This window comes from Hyaena hyaena, unplaced genomic scaffold (assembly GCF_003009895.1).
Source record: "Hyaena hyaena isolate Hyena2069 unplaced genomic scaffold, ASM300989v1 scaffold_1270, whole genome shotgun sequence".
Lineage (NCBI taxonomy): Eukaryota > Metazoa > Chordata > Mammalia > Carnivora > Hyaenidae > Hyaena > Hyaena hyaena.
The window spans coordinates 341,502-362,718 of record NW_024081902.1 but is presented as its reverse complement, the minus strand read 5'-3'; the positions used below and the strand labels follow the sequence as shown (position 1 = coordinate 362,718).

The 21,217-nt window shown below is 35.3% G+C and overlaps 1 non-coding gene across 1 annotated transcript; it reads left to right on the top strand.

Moving 5' to 3' along the window:
- The first annotated feature begins 504 nt into the window (after positions 1-504).
- Positions 505-611, top strand: LOC120224847. The gene has a single exon (XR_005526680.1). It is a non-coding gene; the product is annotated as a U6 spliceosomal RNA (small nuclear RNA).
- The last annotated feature ends 20,606 nt before the right edge of the window (positions 612-21,217 follow it).

The following is a 21,217-nucleotide window of genomic DNA, read 5'->3' as shown; positions in this document are numbered from 1 at the left end:
TTAGCGAAAGTCGGACGCTTAACTGACTAAGCCACCCAGGCGCCCCAAGGATGGGCTATTTTGAAGTCTGCCATGATAAGGTCACAGAAAGAGTTTGATTAAGAATACCATCACTAGGGGTGCCTGGGTGGCTCAGTTGGTTAAGCTTCTGACTTCGGCTCAGGTCATGATCTCATGGTTTGTGGGTTCAAGCCCCGCATCAGGCTCTGTGCTGACAGCTTGCTCGGAGCCTGGAGCCTGTGTCTCCCTCTCTCTCTGACCTTCCCCTGCTCATGCTGTCTCTCTATCTCTATCTCTCAGAAATAAATAAAACATTAAAAAAAATTTTTAAAGAATACCATCACTAGACACTTATTACTAGACAGTTGCATCTTTATGTCATTTTTCCAGAATTCAGAATCCTTGGATTTATATATAACATGTCTGTTTTTTATATCACTGTTCTCAGATTTGGCTGAACAATGGACTCACTGGGTGGGATTATGTTAAAAATACTTATGTCTAGTGCTCACTTCAGCAGCACATATACTAAAATTGGAGTGGTACAGAGAAGATTGACATGGCCCCTGTGCAAGGATGGCATGCAAATTCATGAAGCATTATAAAAAGAAAAAAATACTTGTGTCTAGTTCTCATTTTCAGAGCTTCTCATTTTATTGTCATAGAGTGCAGCCTGGATAATGAGATTTTTTTTGAAGCTCCTAGATGATTCTACTGTGTAGTACAATGTTATATTTACTGGTCCAAGTGGTAGTGTCCATTTGCTTAAGGAATAGCTGAAATACTCAAATGACTCCTACCTTTATTATATGTTAATTAGTAAATTGACTAATAACTTATTTTTTAAGAATGATACATGTGTTTTTGAAAGTTTTGGGTTATTTATGTATTTATTTATTTTTGAGAGGAGAGTGTGAGTGTGGAAGGGGTGGAGAAGGAGAGGGAGAGGGAGACAGAGGATCTGAAGCAGGCTCTGCAGTGACAGCAGAGAGCCTGGTGTGGGGGGTTCTAATTCACAAACCACGAGATCATGACCTGAGCCAAAATCAAGAGTTGGATTCTTAACCGACTGAACCACCCAGCCCACCGTGTTTTAGAAAATTTTAAAACAAAGATAAGTATCTTATTAAAATTACACATAATCTCTTAAAGATAACTTCCATAAATATTTTCATTTATCTTTTCAAATAGTCTACTTTGTGTATGAGGGGTGTGTGTGCGTGTGTGCATGTGCCCACCCACGCATCCTCACATGTTCTTGTGTACTTTGGTTCACAGTAATTGACGCTTCATGGCTGTTTTCTCTCCAGAAGATAATTTTTCCTTGTTGAAGTGTGCCTTCTAAAGAGAGACCTCGAAAGGTTAAGGATTAATTCAGCTAATGAACTGTGAATATTGGTAAATTGACATTTCAAAGGGCAATGACATTCAATGGTGCTTTAAAACTCACTATCTCAGTGAATTAATATTTGAGTGTTTGAAAATATCAATTTCCCTTATGCAAAGCCATAGCAAAATTAACTCGTTGTCCTCATTTGACTCCTCCTACTCTCTTTACCTTTATTAGTCTCCTTTTGCCTTCATGTATTTTCCTCTTCCTTAACATATAAAAAATGAAAAGTCATTTAAAAACTGGTGTTATATTGGATTTGTTTAATGGGCTCTGTTTTAAACTTAAAAAAGAATCACATAAGGGGTGTCTGGGTGGTTCAGTCAGCTAAGTGTCTTACTTTGGCTCAGGTCATGATCTTGCAGTCTGCAGGTTCGAGCCCTGTGTCAGGTTCTGTGCTGACTGCTCGGAGCTTGCAGTCTGCTTTGGATTCTGTGTATTCCTCTTCTCTCTGCCCCTTACTAGCTCTTTCTCCCTCTCTCTCAAAAATAAACACAAAAGATACATACTTTATAATTTAAAGTACCTTATAATTTATTTAAAAACTTAAATCATGTAATTTTTAAAAAGTTGTTTACATATAAGTGGCATCATATAGGGTGATATTTATCAGCCTTCTTTAAAGCACAACTAAAATGTTAAACTCACAATCAATATTCAGCTGATTTGGATTTCTTACATTTGTAGAGTTTTAATATGTTAGTCTCTGTGCTCTGACCATATAGTCTTTGTTTTTAGAGAATTATTATTTTGGGGATGTTTGTCATTAGTTACTTCCTTTTAAAACTTTGAAGAGTTTATATAGTAGTTCCATATCTAATGAAGAAAAAATATATACTGTAGATGTGAGAAGGAAAATGTATATTTAGTTACAAAGCAAATACAAGCACTTCCTGTTTATGCTAGGGCAGACACATGACTTGTAATAGGAGGCTAATTGGCAGAGGGCACATTAGAGGCAACCTCTTTCAACTCCTTATTGATTTTTAAGGAAATAAAACTCAACAGGATAAACCAAACATATTTATTTTACATTATGTTAATAATGAAACAGACTTGGAACCTCAGTTTCCTAATTCCCAATTCAATAATATTTCTAATATACTATAGTGGGAACTCTAATTACATCATCACAGATCTGTATTCTATTCTATTTGCACCACTGGAAAATTTGGGCTATCAAACCAGGGGCATCCATTAATTCATCAGCAGGCTATTATCTGATTGTTCAAACTTTCACCTAAAAAGAGAGGAGAGAAGGGAGCATGTTAAGGTGTTAAGGTGATTTAATACTTTGGTAAAGATTCAATCATTTATACAGAGTCTATGCTATATACATAGTCCTGAGATATATCAGTAGCTACAGATTTGATGACCAAAAAATTGCAATGTTCTTAGTACCAGCTGAAAATCATCAGTGTGAATAATGGAATGGTACTGAAGCAGCGTTTTTAAAAAATGTATTCACTGGGGGGAGATTCTGCAATTTGTTACCTAGTGGGGACTGGCCTTATACAACTTTGGGGATAGTACGTAGTGGATTAAAGGTTAAGCCATGTTATCAATTTAAATATAATTCATCAACTCATAGATAATCTCTGTTCTCACATGTAAATGCTATCTACCTCAACTTTTTCAAATTTAATTTCCTTCAAAATTTTATATAAAAATTGTTATCATTGAAAATAATTTTTTAAAGCCAAAACATTCAAGTTTTGTTTTTCCATTAAATCACAACTTTTCTTAAAATGAGTACCATAATTACTAACTTATGTTATGATGTTTATTATGGTTCAATAGAAAATTTGAGCCTAAAATGATCAGTTGGATACTGAAAACATAAAGATGTTCAGTCCTGAGAATTGTAAAAGAGAAAGAAAAATGAAAGCTATTACTGAGGGAAAAAAATGTGTTGGAGCCTATTCTATACTGTGCTCCAACTTCTGTATACAAAGTACTAACTGGTTGAACATCTGGATGCTAGACTGTTTTGTGCCAAACATCTGCGTGATCAAGGGAAGAGGATGCATGCAGCTGGTTTGGTGTCTTAGGAACTAGTGTCTTTTAGAAATATTGCATTGCAGCTTCCTTTTTGCCTTCTTCTAATTTTACCACAGACCCAAGAGATGCTTGATAAAAGCCAAAAGTGTCCTATTTTACTGTCCTGTCATGTTCCACAGCTGTGGTGTATTTTCAAGATATGATGAACATCTGCTATAAATCTAGTCTGTATTCAGGAGCATTCTCTGGGGGTTGTGTTTGTGCTTTAATTCAAGAGAACCAAGGAGGTAAAACTCAGTTTTCCCATTTGATGTGTGGCCAAAATGAAACTCAATGAGTAAATAACCTGCCCAAGTTTATATAGTTAAGTATGGCACCAAGGCTTGATCTCAAGCATACAATTTCCTTGCTAGGAAAGGCATCTTCACTTAAAGTATTTTGTATTTATATGGTGATTTTTAATTTGCAATGCATTCATTTCTGTTTCTTGGCATAGTTCTCTGTAGCCATTCATTTTAATATATATCTACTTCTGTATTATGCTTTTGAAATGCCCAAAACTTTGTTGTTTGAATATATACATTCAGAGCTGGAACTATATGTCTGTGTGCATATTTAGGTGACATAAGAGCATAAAATAACAACTTTTTCTAGGAGTCAACAAAAGCTTCTCTGGGAATTCAGTAATGGCAGATGTGAGTGTCTGGTTTTTGAGCCAGATTTAAAACAATGCACAAATTGATTGAATTATCTTAGGTTTCTTTATTTTTCTCCCCTCAAGATTAAAAAGCACACATTAATCTTCAACTAAAAGTCATAGACAATTTCTGCAACATCTTATTTTGGCTTAAATATTAAAGAATATTAAGGACATACGGCAATGCTAGGGTATTAATTTTGCAAGTCATAGGGTTTTGTTTGTGAGTCAATAAAGACTAGGTCTGCATGTGGAAAGCAAAATTTCATTTATACATAATTAAACTGAAAAATATTATAGCTATATCCAAGACACTGGAATAGGCACTGGTAAATTTGTCACACATGCATAAAAATTCAATGAGAAAGCAAAGAAACATGAGGTATGCCCTTATATATTTAAAGGAATTGGACATAACTATATGAAACAGAAGTAAATTTATTTGATCAGTTAGGAAGAGCAGTTTATTGCTATAGACATTTGGAGGTATGTAGTGACCCAGGCTTAGGGAAAGAGAGAGAGAAAACAATAAAAGATAAAGAGGAAGAGGAGGAAGAAAAGAAGGGGAGGGGAGGAGAGGAAAAGGGTCACATGAAGGAGTTTTCATTGGTGCTGAACCTGGAGCAGAATAATGAATAAAAGTGCATTATATAAAGGTGAGATTTTCAGAAAGGAAGGTTAGTTCAAGCAAAGACCTTAGAATCAGAGAATCTCAAGGTGTTTTTTGTTTTTGTTTTTGTTTTGTTTTGTTTTGTTTTTTGATGCCCAATAGCAACCCAGGACACTGAAGTGCATCGTGTGTGCTGAAGAGTAGGAACGGTGGGGTTTGTATTAGACACAGTTCAGTGCAGGAAACAAAGCACACTCAAACTCTTTCAAGTAGCAAAGGATTTAATGTAAATAAATATGTGCTTACAAAGTTATTGAAAGTGCTGTGAAATAGCAGGAATCTTGAATAGGATAAAGTTCAAGAGCACACCACACAGGAGAGCTGTGATCTGAAAGTGCTGCCACCACTACTTCTACCAACCCACACCTGCCTTTTAAGCCTTCCAGATTTGGTGAATAGACATTGCATGGTATAGTGTGTGCTCTTGAATCCCCTCTCAGCATTACTTCTGCCACCTTGAGGGAGGACACACAACTAGCAGCAGCAGGATAACCAGCAGCAACAGGATAACCTTGGCATCATATCTGCATTCTGAATTCACACATGTGCATCTCATCAGTAGAACCTGTTTTGTATCCAGAGCAGTAGTTGCAATGTGTCTAGGTAGCTCTATATCCTTTCTGCCTGTGTAGCAGAGGAAAGCACTCTGGAAGGCAGATAGAATAGGGGTTGAATGAGCCAGTTCATATTATCTACCCCAGAGCCCTAAGGTAATTTGGAGTTATTTGGTTATGGGCTTGAATGTCAGATAAAAGATGAAAACTAATATAGTCATTAATGTACATCTAAGGAGTTGACGACCCCAGCAGGACACGGCTTAGAGGCTAAGATCCTTGTCCTTTGATTTATCATCGAATTTAGTCAATGAGAGGTACAAGTAGGAGATTGGAGAATGGGAAAATAGAACATTCTGGGTATTTATTCTTGCCCTGGCCCAGGTTGGCATTATCTGCCTTTCTTCATGAGGGACAGAGCTTCAGTAGAGCAACCCTTCTTTAAAGCAGCAGGTTTCACTTTATTCTGGTGACCACTCCCTCTCCTTGCATCTAGGGGTCATAGTTACTTCCAGATGTTGTTCCTCTGTGGATACATGATGATCTGTTATCCCTAGTTTGATTTCCTTTACACTGACCACCCTTTTTTGTAAACAGTCCTTTCTCTTCAACGATCTGTTTGGAGTGATCCATCTTGCTGCTGCCAATGCTTTGACTGTTACAATGTGCCTAATTATATTCCATATATTATATGCGTCTTTTAAGTGCTTACATAACAGACATGGAACTGACAGAAACAAAGAGTGTAACCTCCTTTTCATAACAAGCTGAGGACAGTCAGGGACCTGAGTGAGGCAGCATATTTCTATCTTCCTTTTAGATGTCTTCATGCACCTCTTTGAATGCTAGTCTTCACCCTCATCACTCACCACATCACGATGATTCATACTCTAAGAACAATGCTATGGGGGTACCTGGCTGGCTCAGTTGGTTGGATGCCTGACTTTGGCTCAGGTCATGATCTCATGGTTCATGGGTTTAAGCCTGAGAGCTCAGAGCCCAGAGCCTGCTTCAGATTCTGTGTCTCCCCTCTCTCTCTGCATCTTCCCTGTTTGTCCTTTGTCTATCTCTCTCTCAAAAATAAATAAACATTAAAACAAAAAAGAACAATGTTATGGAATAACAGCTGTGGCATATTTGCCCATACTTGTAAGAGTTTTGGTTTTTTATTTAAAAAATTTCAATGTTTATTTATTTTTGAGAAAGAGAGAGGCAGAGTTACAAGCAGGGGAGAGGCAGAGAGAGACGGAAGAAGACCCAGAATCTGAAGCAGGCTCTTGGCTCTGTGCTATCAGCAGAGAGCCCAATGTGGGGCTTGAACTCACAGACCTGGAGATCATGACCTGAGCTGAAGTCGGAGGCTTAACCAACTGAGCCACCCAGGAACACCAATTTAATTTGTTTTAACGTTTGTTTATTTTTGAAAGAGAGACAGAGTGTGAGCAAGGGAGGGGAAGAGAGAGAGAGGGAGACACAGAATCTGAAACAGGCTCCAGGCTCTGAGCTGTCAGCACAGAGCCTGATAGGGGTCTTGAACCCACAAACCACGAGATCATGACATGAGCTGAAGTCAGACACTTAACCAATTGAGCCACAAGGCACCCTATTTCTAAGGGTTTTATATATATTAACCACCAATTAATCTTTACAACAGTCCTTTGTACCAGGTAAATACTGGTATTATCATCCCTTTTTACAAATGGAGACACTTGGGCTCAGGAAAGTTAAGTGGCTTTTACAAAGGCACAGCACTAGAAATGGAGGAGTTGGGATTCAACCCAGGGACTACGGCTCCAGCATCTCTTTTCCCAACCACTATGCTCTACTAACTCTCTTTTTTGTAAGATGTACAACATGATGATTTAATGTATGTATACATTGTATAATGCTTATGACAATCAAGTTAATTAACACCATCCATCACCTCACATTTACCTTTTCTTGTCTGTCTTAAGAAGACTTAAGATCTATTCTCCTAGCAAATTTCAAGTATGCAATACTCTATTATTAACTATAGTCACTATGTCATATAATATAGTCATATGTCATTAGAACTAATTCATATTAAAACTGAACATTTGTAACCCTTTGACCAACATTCCCCATTTCCCCCACCCCCACCACTCAGCCCCTGGAAACAATCATTCTACTCTCAGATTCTGTGAAGTTGTCCCTTTTTAGATTCTACATATAAGTGAGATCATAACAGTATTTATCTTTCTGGGTCTGGTTTATGTAACTTACTGTATACTAACTCTTAACATGACCATATTTATTTATGGAGCTGGTAGATACACAATTCCTTGTTTAAATTGTATTTGTCATTTTGAATTTACAAAATTTATAGCCCATAATCTGACCTAGACATTGTTATTGGAACTGGCAGTTTTAGAGAGGGAAAAACAATATGGAGGGATGTGTAGAGTATTCCATCTCACTGTGACTTTTTCCAACCTCTGTGGTCCTTAATTGTTTATCTGTAGAGCAAAAAGTGTTGAATTAAACCCATTAAGAAAAGAGGAAAAAGCTAAAGCATGCATGAGATAGTCAGAAGATAAGAATAAAATTGAACAAAATTCCAACTAAGAAATTAAGAAATTTAAGAGAAAATTAATGATGCTATTTTTAAGTTAAATTAGAAACAGCAGCATATAAAAATAGCAGTAAAGAAAATGGAATTTGATTTTAAGCAGGCTATATACAAATAATTTTTAAAACAAACAAGAAACAAATGGACATACAACAGCCAACTAAAATATAAAGAGCAAATAAAATACATAAAATGTTCAATTTTAAAATCATGGTAAAGTTTCCCAATGGAAAAAAAAGGTAAAAACATAGAAATAAAAAAGACCCCATGATTTTTAAAAAAGCATAAAGCAAGTTTAGAAAATGGATAAAATACATCCTGAGTATCTTGAACTTCGATTAAAAACAACAACAACAACTTCAATATCAAAAGAATCCTATAACTACCCAGAAAATGGAAGCACCTATGGAAGAAAATATGAATATCCAGATGAAAACATGCAGCTTTAAACACATCATTAAACTACAACCAAAAATTAATAAATATAAAATTCTGTTAAAAGTTAGATATAAAAATCCAATAAAAAATACTTGGAAAAAGCAATGGTATTAACTAAAAATGATTTTTATAAAGCTGGGGAAGTGTGACTAAAAGAGTCACTGTAAGCTATATAAGAGGAGTAATAGACTGTAAGCTATATAAAAAGAGTCAAATAATGCTCAGCTATATTACTGCACATAGCCATGCTTACCAAAGCCAGCTTAGCTCCTGAAATCAATGTATAGTGCTTCAACAGCTTTTGAGGTTATGTCTCAGATGTCAGATATCTAGTACCATTTCTCTTTGGGATGCTTAGTAAATATTTTGTTAGAAATACTTCCCACAAGAAAACATATACACTTAAATGTATTACTTTCAATTAATTATATGGCCTAAACTGCTTATGTCTGCTTATATCCAGCCTGCATCTGCTTCCCTACAATGTCAGAACATGACAGATTAGACCTGCATGACTGATCACACATAATTCAACTATTCCAAAGAATAAAGATAATTTCTACAGATTGTTCAAGTCAATCAAAGGCAAAGCAGATAAGCATAAAGACCCTGATCTTTGAAGAGGTAAACTACTAACACACACTCTGGTCCAATCTGATAATGTGAGCAACAAAAGCAATTGGCAAATAGAGTAACTTACATGAGTCTAGATCAAACTAGATCAAATTGATTCTAGGATGGCAGCAACCAAGGCATGTCCAGCATGGGACAACTGTTCTACACAGAAATATTGTTAGAAAGAAATTCCTGGGGTTTCAAATTGGAAGAATGGATTAAAGACACAACAAAACTTTCCAATAGACTGTTTTTAGCTGAAAGATGGCCTAATTTGTATAGAGGCAGTCTGCATTGAGATTCACTTCTTCCTAAGGATTCCAGTATTTGTATATTTTAATATGTTTGTATCTGACTAAAAGCCCCATGACTACTTTTTCGACTTGATTAACCTGTGACTGCTTTCTTCTTATAGTAAATGTTTTTTTTTTTGTTTCAAAGTGAAAGTTTTATTTCAGCTTCACTATTTCATGAACAAATGATAGATCACAAACATTTACATAACTAAGAAATAATGTTAAGTTTCAAACTATTAAGCTTTTCAACCATGCCTGGTGTAGAAAAGATCGACTAATAATCCTTGCTGTGCTTCTGGTGAAATTACTGAATAATTCAAAGAAGAGATTATTTAAAGCAAGGCTGCTGAGAGGAGGAGGCTGGATAAGTGACGTGTTGATTCATTAGCCTGTAGTTTCTTCTTGTTGTACATGAAAATAGTGAAGCAAGAATAATGTCATTTTATAATCTCCATAGGGGAGATTCTTTTTCAGGAGATGTCACTGGAAGGCGTTAACAACCAGAGCACTTTGTCTCGCTTTGTGGTTAGATTGCCTTGTGATAATTTTATTGTTAAAGAAGCAAGACTTGCATGAAAGTTTGTGGAATTTGTCCCTTCCCCAACTCCATAAAACCTCATTGTATGTACTGCTCCCATATTATCTACAAATTTACAATCCTTTTTCTAAGAATAGTGATTACCCTCTCTATATGTCACATGTTTTGCCATTTTTAAAGACCATTCATGTGCATTATCCTATGTAGTTTGCCTGACTTCTTCAAAATTGGGATCTAAGGCTCCAACTTCAAGATACCCTTACAAATGTAGTTCAAGCATTTACAACATCTTTTTTCAGCTAGTCAACATAAAGATAGTCTTTACTCTTTCACTTGATCTAACAAGGGAAACTGTTAGCGAGTGGGCTATATGTATTATTAAAAGTCTTCCTATGTCCGTGTTTCTTTTCTGTGACAAGCCAGATCATAGGAAAAATTAGTAAATGTTAGGGGAATTAAAAAAGATTTACTGAGTCCATACTTAGGGCAAGCACTGTGTTAAGGTCTTTGAAAGTAATTTTTTTTAATATTTTTATTTATTTCTAGGAGAGAGAGAGAGACAGCATGAGCAGGGGAGGGTCAGAGAGAGAGGGAGACACAGACTCTGAAATAGGCTCCAGGCTCTGTGCTGGCAGTCAGCACAGAACCCGACGCGGGGCTGGAACCCATGAACCGTGAGATCATGACCTAAGTGAAAGTCAGACGCTTAACCGACTAAACCACCCAAGCGCCCCTAAAAGTATTATTTTATTAAGTCTCTAGAAAACAAAACAAAATGAAATGAAATAAAACAAAACATGAGGATACTTTTTGTTTTTGTTTGAAAACAAAACAAAAGATACTTTTCTCATCTCCATTTTTAAGTGAGGAAAATGAGTAGCACTTAATCTAAAAACTCTTAGAACTAACCAGTGAATTCACTAAAGCTGCAGAATATAACCTTAACATAAAAATCAGTACCATTTTATACACTCTTAATGAATTTTCTGTATAAGAAATAAAGAAATTGTCCCATTTATGATAGCATCAATAACAATAAAATAGTTAGGAATAAATTTAACCAAGAAGGTGAAAGCTCTCTACTCTGAAAACTTCAAGACTCTGATAAGAGAAATTTAAGAAGACACACAAAAGTATCTTGTGTTCGTGTTTCAAAAGAATGAATATTGTTAAAATATTTATACTACACAAAGCAATCTACAAATTCCATGTGATCTCAATAAAAATTCCCATAACATTTTTCAATAGGAAAAATAATACAAATATTTGTATGGAACCACAAAATACCCTAAATAACCAAAGCAATCTTTTTTTTTTTTAATTTTTTAAATTTATTTCTGAGAGAGAGAGAGACAGCGTGAGCAAGGGAGGGTCAGAGAGAGGGAGACACAGAATCCGAAACAGGCTCCGGGCTCTGAACAAGAGTTCAGCACAGAGCCCGATGTGGAGCTCGAACCCACAAACCGTGAGGTCATGACCTGAGCCGAAGTCGGACACTTAACTGACTGAGCCACCCAGGCGTCCCATAACCAAAGCAATCTTGAGAAAGGACAAAGCCAGAGGCATCACACTCTGATCTCAAGCCATATTATAAATCTATAGTAATCCAAACAGTATGGTGTTGGCATAAAAACAGACAAATAAACCAAAGGGACAGAATCAAGATCCCAGAAATAATCCCAAGCATATACTTTCCACTAATATTTGACAAGAAAGCCAAGAATACTCAATGGAAAAAAGGCAGTCTCTTCAACAAATGATTCTGGGATAATTGGATATTTACATTAGAGGGAAAGGAAGTGGACCCCTTTATTTCATCACTCTCAAAAATCAACTTGAAATGGATTAAAGATTTTAATGTAAAACTATGAAACTCCTAAAAAAGTAAATAAGAAGTGGTGCGCCTGGGTGGCTCAGTCAGTTGAGTGTCCTACTTTGGCTCAGGTCATGATCTCACAGTTCATGAGTTCAAGCCCCATGTCAGGCTCTGTGCTGCCAGCTTGCTCAGAGCCTGGAGCCTGCTTCAGATTCTGTGTCTCCTTCTCTTTCTGCCCCTCCCCTGTTCGTGCTCTGTCTCACTCTGTCTTTCAATAATAAATAAATGTAAAAAATTTTTTTAAATATACTTAGAAAATAAATAAGAATAAAGCAATTTGACTTGGGCCTTGGTAATGATTTTTTAGGATATGACACCTAAACTACAAGTAACATAAAAATGAACAAGAGGAACTACATCAAACTAAAAAGCCTCTGTACAGCAAAAGAGTCCAATAAAGTAAAAAGACAACCCACAGGATGAGAAAAAAAATATTTGCAAGTCATATATCTGATAAGGGATTAATATCCAAATTATATGAAGAACTCATACAACTCAGTAACAACAACAAAAACAAAATAACTAAATTTAAAATGGGCAAAGCACCTAAGTAGACATATTTTTCCAAAGAAGATATATAAAATATATACCATAGGTACATGAAAAGATGCTCAACAACATGAGTCATTAGGAAATGGAAATCAAAAGCACAATAAGATATCTGTTAGATATGGCCATCATCAAAAAGACAAAAGGTAACAAATGCTGGCATGAAGGTGGAGAAAAAAGAACACTTGTGTGCTGCTGGTAGGATTATAAATTGGTATAGTCACTGTGGAAAATATTATAGACAATCCTCAAGAAATTAAAAAAGGAAGAACTGCCAGATAATCCAACAATTCCCCTTCTGGGAATATCTCCAAAGGAAACAAAAACACCAAATAAAAAAGATATCTGCATCCACATGTTCAAAACAGCATGATTTGTAATAGCCAACACATAGAAACAAACTAAGTGTCCATCAATGGATAAATTGATAAAGAATTTATGGTACACACATACATGCACACACATTCACACACACACACACAGTACAATATTATTCAGCCATAAAGAATGAAGAAATACAAACATTTGCAACAGTGTGGATGGACCTTGAAGACATTATGCTAAATGGAAGAAGTAAGAAAGAAAGATAAATACTGTATGATCTTACTTATATGTAGAATCTAATAAAAAATAATAAAGTAAACAAACAAATAAATAAATAAAAACTCATAGAAAGAGTAATCAGACTTATAGTTACCAGAGGCATAGGGCAAGGGGGCGGAAGAATTGGAGACAGGTGGTTGAAAGTACAGATATCTGAGTTTAGGATAAATTAAAGGCTAGGGATGTAATGTACAACATGATGGCTATAGTTACTAATGGTGTGTGAGATCTAAGAGAGTTGTTAAGAGAGCAAATCCTAAGAGTTGTTATCATAAAGAGAATTGTTTTTTCTTCTCCTTTATTTATTGTGTATATTGTGTCTTCTTATATATTGTGTATATATAAGATGATTAATGTTAGCTGAACCTATCACAGTAATCACTTCACAGTATATGGAAATCAAATTATCATGCTGTGTGCCTTAAGCTTACACAGTGCAGTATGTCAATTCTTTTTTGTTAAAATCATAAAAAAAATTAAGTAGCATCTTCAGTTAAAGGTGATCCAAAAATTGTGGAAAGAAGAAAGATGAGATTGCTTTCTGACGTTTGTAGTGTAAAAATTGCACAATGAACAAATGCTGAGAGATGAGAATGTTTTATAAAGAGATTTGATCTTGTCAAGGAGTAACTGACTACTCTTGACTGAGGACATCAATACTCCTGAAGGAAAAAAAAAATTGATCTGCCAGGAAGTTGGACATAAAAGTTAAGTCATAGAAACAAATAAATATAATATCCATCCAACCAACATTCAAAGGAAATGAAAAAGTAGACAATAGATTCCAACATTTCACTGTTGTTAACAAGACCACCCATGTTGTAGAGATGAATCTGTTGAAGTGTATAAACCTGATGGTAATTAAAATTCTATTCATCTACTGTTCCTTATTCAGATTCCACATAGCATTCTAATTATGATATGGTTTCTCATGAAGTCTGCCAAGAGAGATAAAATAATGACTCAAATACTTCAAACTGCATGACAGTTATGTTTTAACCAGGAAATTTAGAAATTAGCATTCTGATTTTATCTGCCAGTGTCATAAATTTGGTTAATGCAAATTTTTTCCCTGAGAAACTTATCTGCTCTCTCAATTTAGTTTCTTGAGCTAGTATGCGTGAGGAGTAAACAGTGGGCACTGGAAAACTTACAAAGGTAAGAAATTAATAAGTATATGTTAAAATTTCTGCTCAAAATATAGAAAAAATTTCTGAAATTATCTGCCCTACTTCTACTTTTTTTGAGTTATAATACTCAGACACCTAATGTGTTCCAGGCATTATGCCAGATGCTCAACATGTACCACTCTACTACTAATCTAATTTTACATGAACCCTAGTTGAAGTGTGTTATATGTATTTTATAAATAAAGAATTTGAACGTGAGAAATATCAGGAAAGCTTAGTTCCTTGTGGCTTAATGTACCTCCATATCAGGGTGCTTCATTGGCATACTTCAAATCAATTACATTTCAATACTAACATATCAGTGTCCCTGAACTCTATTCCTTCAAATCTCTCCCATTTTCAAATCTATGAATCTGATGTCAACTCCCTTTTAGTGAGCTACGATAGAAATCTGTTAACTTCCTTGCAATGCCCAAAGCCTCCTTGCCAAACTCAGAGTAGTTTAGAGAACAAATAAGGAATCCCAATGTTGAAACAACCCAAGAAGTACATCTAAACCAAACAAGAGGCCTATGATAAAATACTAAGATCTACCTGGATGGTATTTGTCCTGGTGTAACAATGTTAATGATTGAATGACAAAGACCAGAATGAAATACTCAGGGAAATAAAATGTAACTTTGAGAAAATTATTCATCAAATAGATGAGGTCTTAAAATTTTCAATCCTAGTCCTCTATGTTACCAAAATTTTAGTTGCCTTTTGGAATGTGTGACTAAATTCCCTCAAGGAGAGAAAGGGAGGCTGAATGATTCATTCACAAAACAATTACCACAGTCACTGAGCAGTTTGGATGTGGTGTTTGGCCATCCTCAATTATCACTCAATTTGTCTGAGGAAAAAACAACAACAACAACAACAATAACGATCTTCAGTCACCAGCAATAACTAGGTAACAAATTGGATCCTGCTGGTCCACACAAATTACACACTGGTCAATATGTGGCAGTGGCTGTGCTAAAGACCAAATAAAGAGGTAATTTATCAAAGTCATCTTTCAGTTATCCCTGACTTTTCAAAATATAATAACAAAAAAAGAACAGGAAGAACAACAGATTCCCATTTATAGAGCTATATTTTGGAGTTTGTTCTTTGAGAAGCTAAGTCTAAAGAATTAAATTTTCATACTAAGTGTCTCTGGAAAGAAGTTAGTCTTTGCTATTGACTTTTTACAACCTTTAGGTAAAACAATTGTAAAATAACAGACACATTTCCTTTATGTTATGGACATTGGCCCTGGCTTGTTATCCATAGAGGACTTGCTGGGTAGAATCCATGCACTTACTTATCCAATAATTTGTTACTTAGTACCCACTCTGTCTTAAAGGCTGCAAGTAAGGTTTGGTGAACATATAGAATAAGAGTTTCTCAGGCCTATAGACACCTAAAGATGAGAGTGATGCAAATGAATACATGAACAAGTAAAAAGCAGTGTTGACAGTTTCACAGTTGTGTTCTTATCTTTAAACTCATCAAGATGTGTACATTTAATATGTACAACTTGTTTGCATGTCAGTAATATCTCAATAAAAATGAAACAAACACACGAAAATGTAATGGGAAGGGTTCTCCTTATGCAGTCCTACAACTGCATGATCTGTGCAACCTTAAAAAATTGTTAATCTCTGGGGGACCTGAGTAGCTTAGTTGGTTAAGCATCCATTAACATCTGGCTCAGGTTCTCACAGTTCATGAGTTCGATCCCTATGTGTGGCTCTGTGCTAACACAGAGCCAGCCTGGGATTCTCTATCTCTCCCTATCTCTCTACCCCTCCCCCGTTCATGATCTCTCTTTCAAAGTAAATAAATAGACTTTAAAAATTGCTAACTTCTATCATTCATAGTTTATCTCCATATTTGTGACAATTAGAAATAATGTAAGCATTGTGGGTTAGTATCTCCCCAAAAAATGCATCCATGCCTTGATCTCCAGAACCTGTGAATGTTTTCTTATTTTATTTTTTTTTATTTATTTTTTTTTTACAAATAGTTCATTGTCAAATTAGTTTCCACATAACACTCTGTGAATGTTTTCTTACTTAGAAAAAGAGTCTTTGCAGTTGTAATTAAATTAAGGATCTTGATACGAGCTCAATTTGGATTATTTAGGGGGAGTCTATATGTGGCCACAACCTCAAAGAGGATGGCAGCCACCGTAAGTTGGAAGAAGCAAGGAATGGAATCTCCCCTATATGCTTAGGACAAATATAACCCTGCTTGCTTTCAGACTTTTTGGCCTCCAGAACTGTGGGAGAATAAATTTCTGTTGTTTTAAGTCAGCAAGTTCATGTAATAGATTATGGCAGCCCTAGAAAACTAATAAAATTAGTAAAGGGCTTAGAAAATTACTGATGCCTAGTAGGCATTCAATAATTATATCTGGGATGATGAGAATAATGATGAAGAAGACTGTGATAATTTTCTTTTACAATCAGCAGATTCAACGCACGTAATTCTATAAAAGACTTGTTTTTAGGTTGTTTTGACAGGCATAGAAGATAATTTTTTTAAACATTTACATTAATGTGCCTTCCAAGTCTGTTGGCAAGTTAGTCTGGGTGTTTTCATCTATACATACACACTGCTTTATCTACTATACGTATTTTATTCTGCATTTTAGTAAAAAGCAGGAGAAAGAGAAACAGAAAATGGATGAAAGGATTAAAAATTAGTCAGCAATTATAAATACATTAGAAAACTAATTTTGAATTTCAGTAGCTGGTGCATTAACGGTGATAAGTACAAAACATAATATTGGCATCTTCAACTCACTGAGTCACAGAATAGGAATTGGTTAGTTCAGTGCCAAGAAGAGCTAACATAATTAACATTGTTTCCCATGGTCTTATGGAAATTCTTGAAAGCTGACATTCACTTCATCCCCTGTGAGCGATAAGACAAGGAGACGACATATGATCAAGGCCACCAATACCTTACGCCAGACTGGAGGAGCTGCTCTTTGTATATAACATACACAAAATTTATGGCAATAAAATTTCAAAGCCTGATCCTAAACCTTGACATTCAAACTTAAAAGCTTAAAAACTGCAAAATTTTTTGAAACTAATACTCTGCTAGTAAGAGCACTGAAGGAATATTTTTAAAGAATTATAAGATTTGGTGTTTTTATGTGATCTATTATTAGTATAGTTAGTTGTATTTGTAACAAGTGATGGTGTTTTAAAGAATGACAGTTATTTCACCACAGAAATTGCTTAACGAAGAAATTGCTTTGTGAGATTGGAAAAGGGATTATCTATCAGCTAAACTCAGGTAAAACTATCTACTTTCAAATATATATTGAGACTAAACTTATCAAAACTTTTACCCAAATAACCCATCTTCTATTTTAAATAAATAGCCTCCAAAATAATAAAAATAGATACATGACTAACTGACCTCTTACCCTGAAAAGAGCCTTAAGCTTCAAGATTTTCCTAACAATAGGAGGAAAACTTTAAACTGCCCACTGTTTTTGGATCCCTGGATCCTCAAAGAATAAAATAAATAAACCACCCACAGTCTAACAACAGAGTAATGGTTATACAGTAGCAGTTAACTTCATTTTTCTGTTTCATAAACTAGTGGGCAAGGTTGTTGAAGGAAGGAGAGTTATCAGAAATCAATTTGAATGAATGACTGAGGGGGTAGCTAGAAAAGAACTAAGCCTATAGAGAAGACAAACCAACTATCTCCCGCTTCGTTATGTAGTAAAGTCATAGGGACCAGAAAAGGTCTGATTCTAAATCTATCATTTGAGAAGACTCTCAGCTAAATAAAGCTCATTCATCTCTCTGGTATCAGGGAGTACAATTTAAAGTACTTGGGTGTAATACAAGAAGCAGTATTCTTTCCCACTCTGTGGAAGATCACTCTGGTGTCTGTGGTGGCTCCTTGGGTATCTGTGGTAGACTCTGGTATGCTATGTGTGTATCTGGAAGAAGGCCAAAGTAGTAGTCACACCACTTAGTTGAGGCTAGTATTTGCCAGCTACTGTGATTCCCAGTAAATGCAGAATAATTGTCCACCATTCCTCAACATTTTGGAATCCAGCAGGAATGGTCAGAGGGCATAGAACTGCCTGATGGGTACCCAAGAATGTCAGTGACCCTTGGTGATCACATGGCTCCACATTCATGAGGAAATGTGAGATACTCTTATGTGACCACTTGGGGACTGTCTAAAAACACTTTCTAGAATCTTTGAAGGCTTTGAGGATGTACACAGGGAGGCAATGTCAAGAAACAGTGAAATTTGAATAAGTAATGCAAACATAGCCCTATTTATACCTATAGTTTTTGAGAAACCTGTGCAGCTAATATGTAAATAATTACATTTTTTGGTGATAAAATATGTAACCATTAAAAATAATTTTCAGAATTCTCAATATAAATGAAAAAGGTTTTTGTAATCATATATGTAAATAAACATAAGTATATCTAGCTACATCTGTCTTTCTCTTTATTAATTCAGCAAGCTAAACCCCTAAATGGATTTTAATTACAGATAGAGGTTGTGACTTAAAATGTAGTCCATATGGAGCACATGAAATTAACTTTGGATCTATGTAGCAACTGGGAAATTTTATTTTGTATAGTATTATGACAAAATATCTTCAATATCTCCATGAGAAGAGTTCAGAATATTTGTTAATTTATATTTAAAATTGATCTTAGTGGAAATTTTTGGTGGAGGCTGAGGACTTTAAATAATAATTAAGTTTTCTAAGGTTATTAATTTATTCAGGATATCCTTATTTTTTATTACATACCATTCCTGGTGTTATAAACAGAACAATAAATAATATCAGGTAGTAAAAAAATGTTCTGATAAAAAATAAAGTAAGTTGACAGAGAGAATAGAGATGGTCAGAGAAATCCTCTCTAAGAATAACAAGATGAGGGGCATCTGGCTGGCTCAGTCAGTTAAGTATCTGATTCAGCTCAGGTAATGATCTCATGGTTCATGTGTTTCAGTCCCACGTCAGACTCTGTGCTGACAGCTCAGAGCCTGGAGCCTGCTTCAGATTCTTGTCTCTCTCTATACTCCTCCTCAACTGGTGCTGTATCTCTCTCTCTCTCCTAAAAATAAATAGCATTAGGGACGCTTGGGTGGCTCAGTCGGTTGGGCGTCCAACTTCGGCTCAGGTCATGATCTCACAGTTGGTGGGTTCCGTCCCGGCGTCCGGCTCTGTGCTGACAGCTAGCTCAGAGCCTGGAGCCTGCTTCAGATTCTGTATCTCCCTTTCTCCCTGACCCTCCCCTGCTCACGCTGTCTCTCTCAGAATATAAATAAAACCTTAAAAAATAGCATTAAAAAGGAAGAACAAGATGATCTTTAAGTTATTAATTGTATTTGTTTTCATTTATATTTTACCATATTTAAATAAATTATACCAAATAGCCAACCTGAAGCAAAAATTTTGTTCTATAGTACTTCTTAGTTCTAGTTCTATGTAGTTAAGTAAAAGGTTTGAGAAAGCTTGAACTTCTGAAAGGTATGTGGAGGTGTGTTTTTCAGGGTATATTCACATGTGTGTGTAACAAACAAAGATAGACAAACTGTGGTCCTGAAAAACACCTATATTAATCTTTACACTCAAAAGCTGATAAAGTACCATCAATGAACTATCAAAAAGAGAAATTAAGTAAACAGACTCATTTATAATAGCATCAAAAAATAACATATTTAGTGATAAATTTAACCAAAGAGATGCAAGATCTGTACACTGAAAATTATAAAGCATTAAGGGAAAGAATTAAAGAAGTTACAAATAAATGGAAAGATATTCTGTGCTTGTGTATTAAAAGAATTAATATTCTTAAGATGTCCATACTACCCAAAGCAATCTACAGATTCAGCACAATCTCTATCAGAATTCCAATGGTGTTTTGTCACAGAAAGAGAAAAAGACAGTCCTAAAATTCATCTGGAACCCCAAAAGACCCTCAATAGCCAAAACAATTTTGAAAAAGAACAAAGCTAGGAAGCACCACACTTCCCGACTCCAAATTTATATTAAAAATCTATAGTAATTAAAACAGTATAGTACTAGTATAAAAACAGACCTATGTATGTATATTGGAATGTAGATACCACAATGTTTTTTTACTCAGCCTTTAAAAAGAAGGAAATCTTATCATTTGTGACAATATAGGAAAAGGTTGAGGATGTTATGCTAAGTGAGATAAATCAGAGAAAGAAAATTGCTGCATAGTATCACATTTGTGGATCTAAAAAAAAAAGTCAAACTCATAGAAACAGAGAGTAGAAAATTTGTTTTCCAGTTTCTAAGGTTTTAGGAGAAATAGGGAGATTTGTTAAAACAATACAAACTTTTAGTTATAAGATAAATTAGTCCTGAGGATCTAATGTATAACATGGTGACTATAGCTGGTAATACTGTATTGTGGTGTAATTGAATTATCAAGAAAAAGAGAAAAACAAGGTAAACATGTGAGTTGACGGACATGTTATTTCACTCAATGGTGGGAATCTTTTCACGGTATACACTTCTATCAAGTTATCACACTGTACACTTTAAATATCTTTCTATTTTATTTGTCAATTATACCTCATTAAATCTGGGGGGAGCTAAAAAAGAAATCTGAAATTTCCTAAATTTCACTCAAGAAGATGACTGCTTAAATGGTCATTAGGAGAGAAAAAGCGCTGTTTTAGACATGAAGGAACAAATGTTTAGTGACCTTTTTAAAGAACTCTGTCCTTCAAGCAAAACTAAAGTTGATGCCTGAAAGAAGGAATGTTTGAGCACTCAATGAGATGCCAATCATTCTCCAAGAACTGAGGAAAAGGTGCTGTGTATCTTGGAGCAAACTGCATACATTCCTTCCCAACAGCAACTTCTACCAGTTAAGACTTTTCCTGTTTCGGAAGGGTTTTTGGTTTGTTTGTTTTTGAGGAACAGTTGTTAAATGCTTACTAATACACTACAGCCTAGGGCTACCAACTGGTAGCAACAGGAGCTTTTACTGAAATTGAATCCAAACTCTAGCGTGAGGTACATGTGAGTTCAGATATGAAGAAACATGCCTTTTGTGCTAAAATGTTGTTGACAAAGGAGACAAACAGTGCTTTCAAATATAAATCTCAAGTCAAAAGCGCTAAGAAATGGAACTTCGATTCAGTGTCTGAAATCTGCTGCTAATGCCAATACCCGAAATGAAAAGATGAGCTGTATCAACATAAA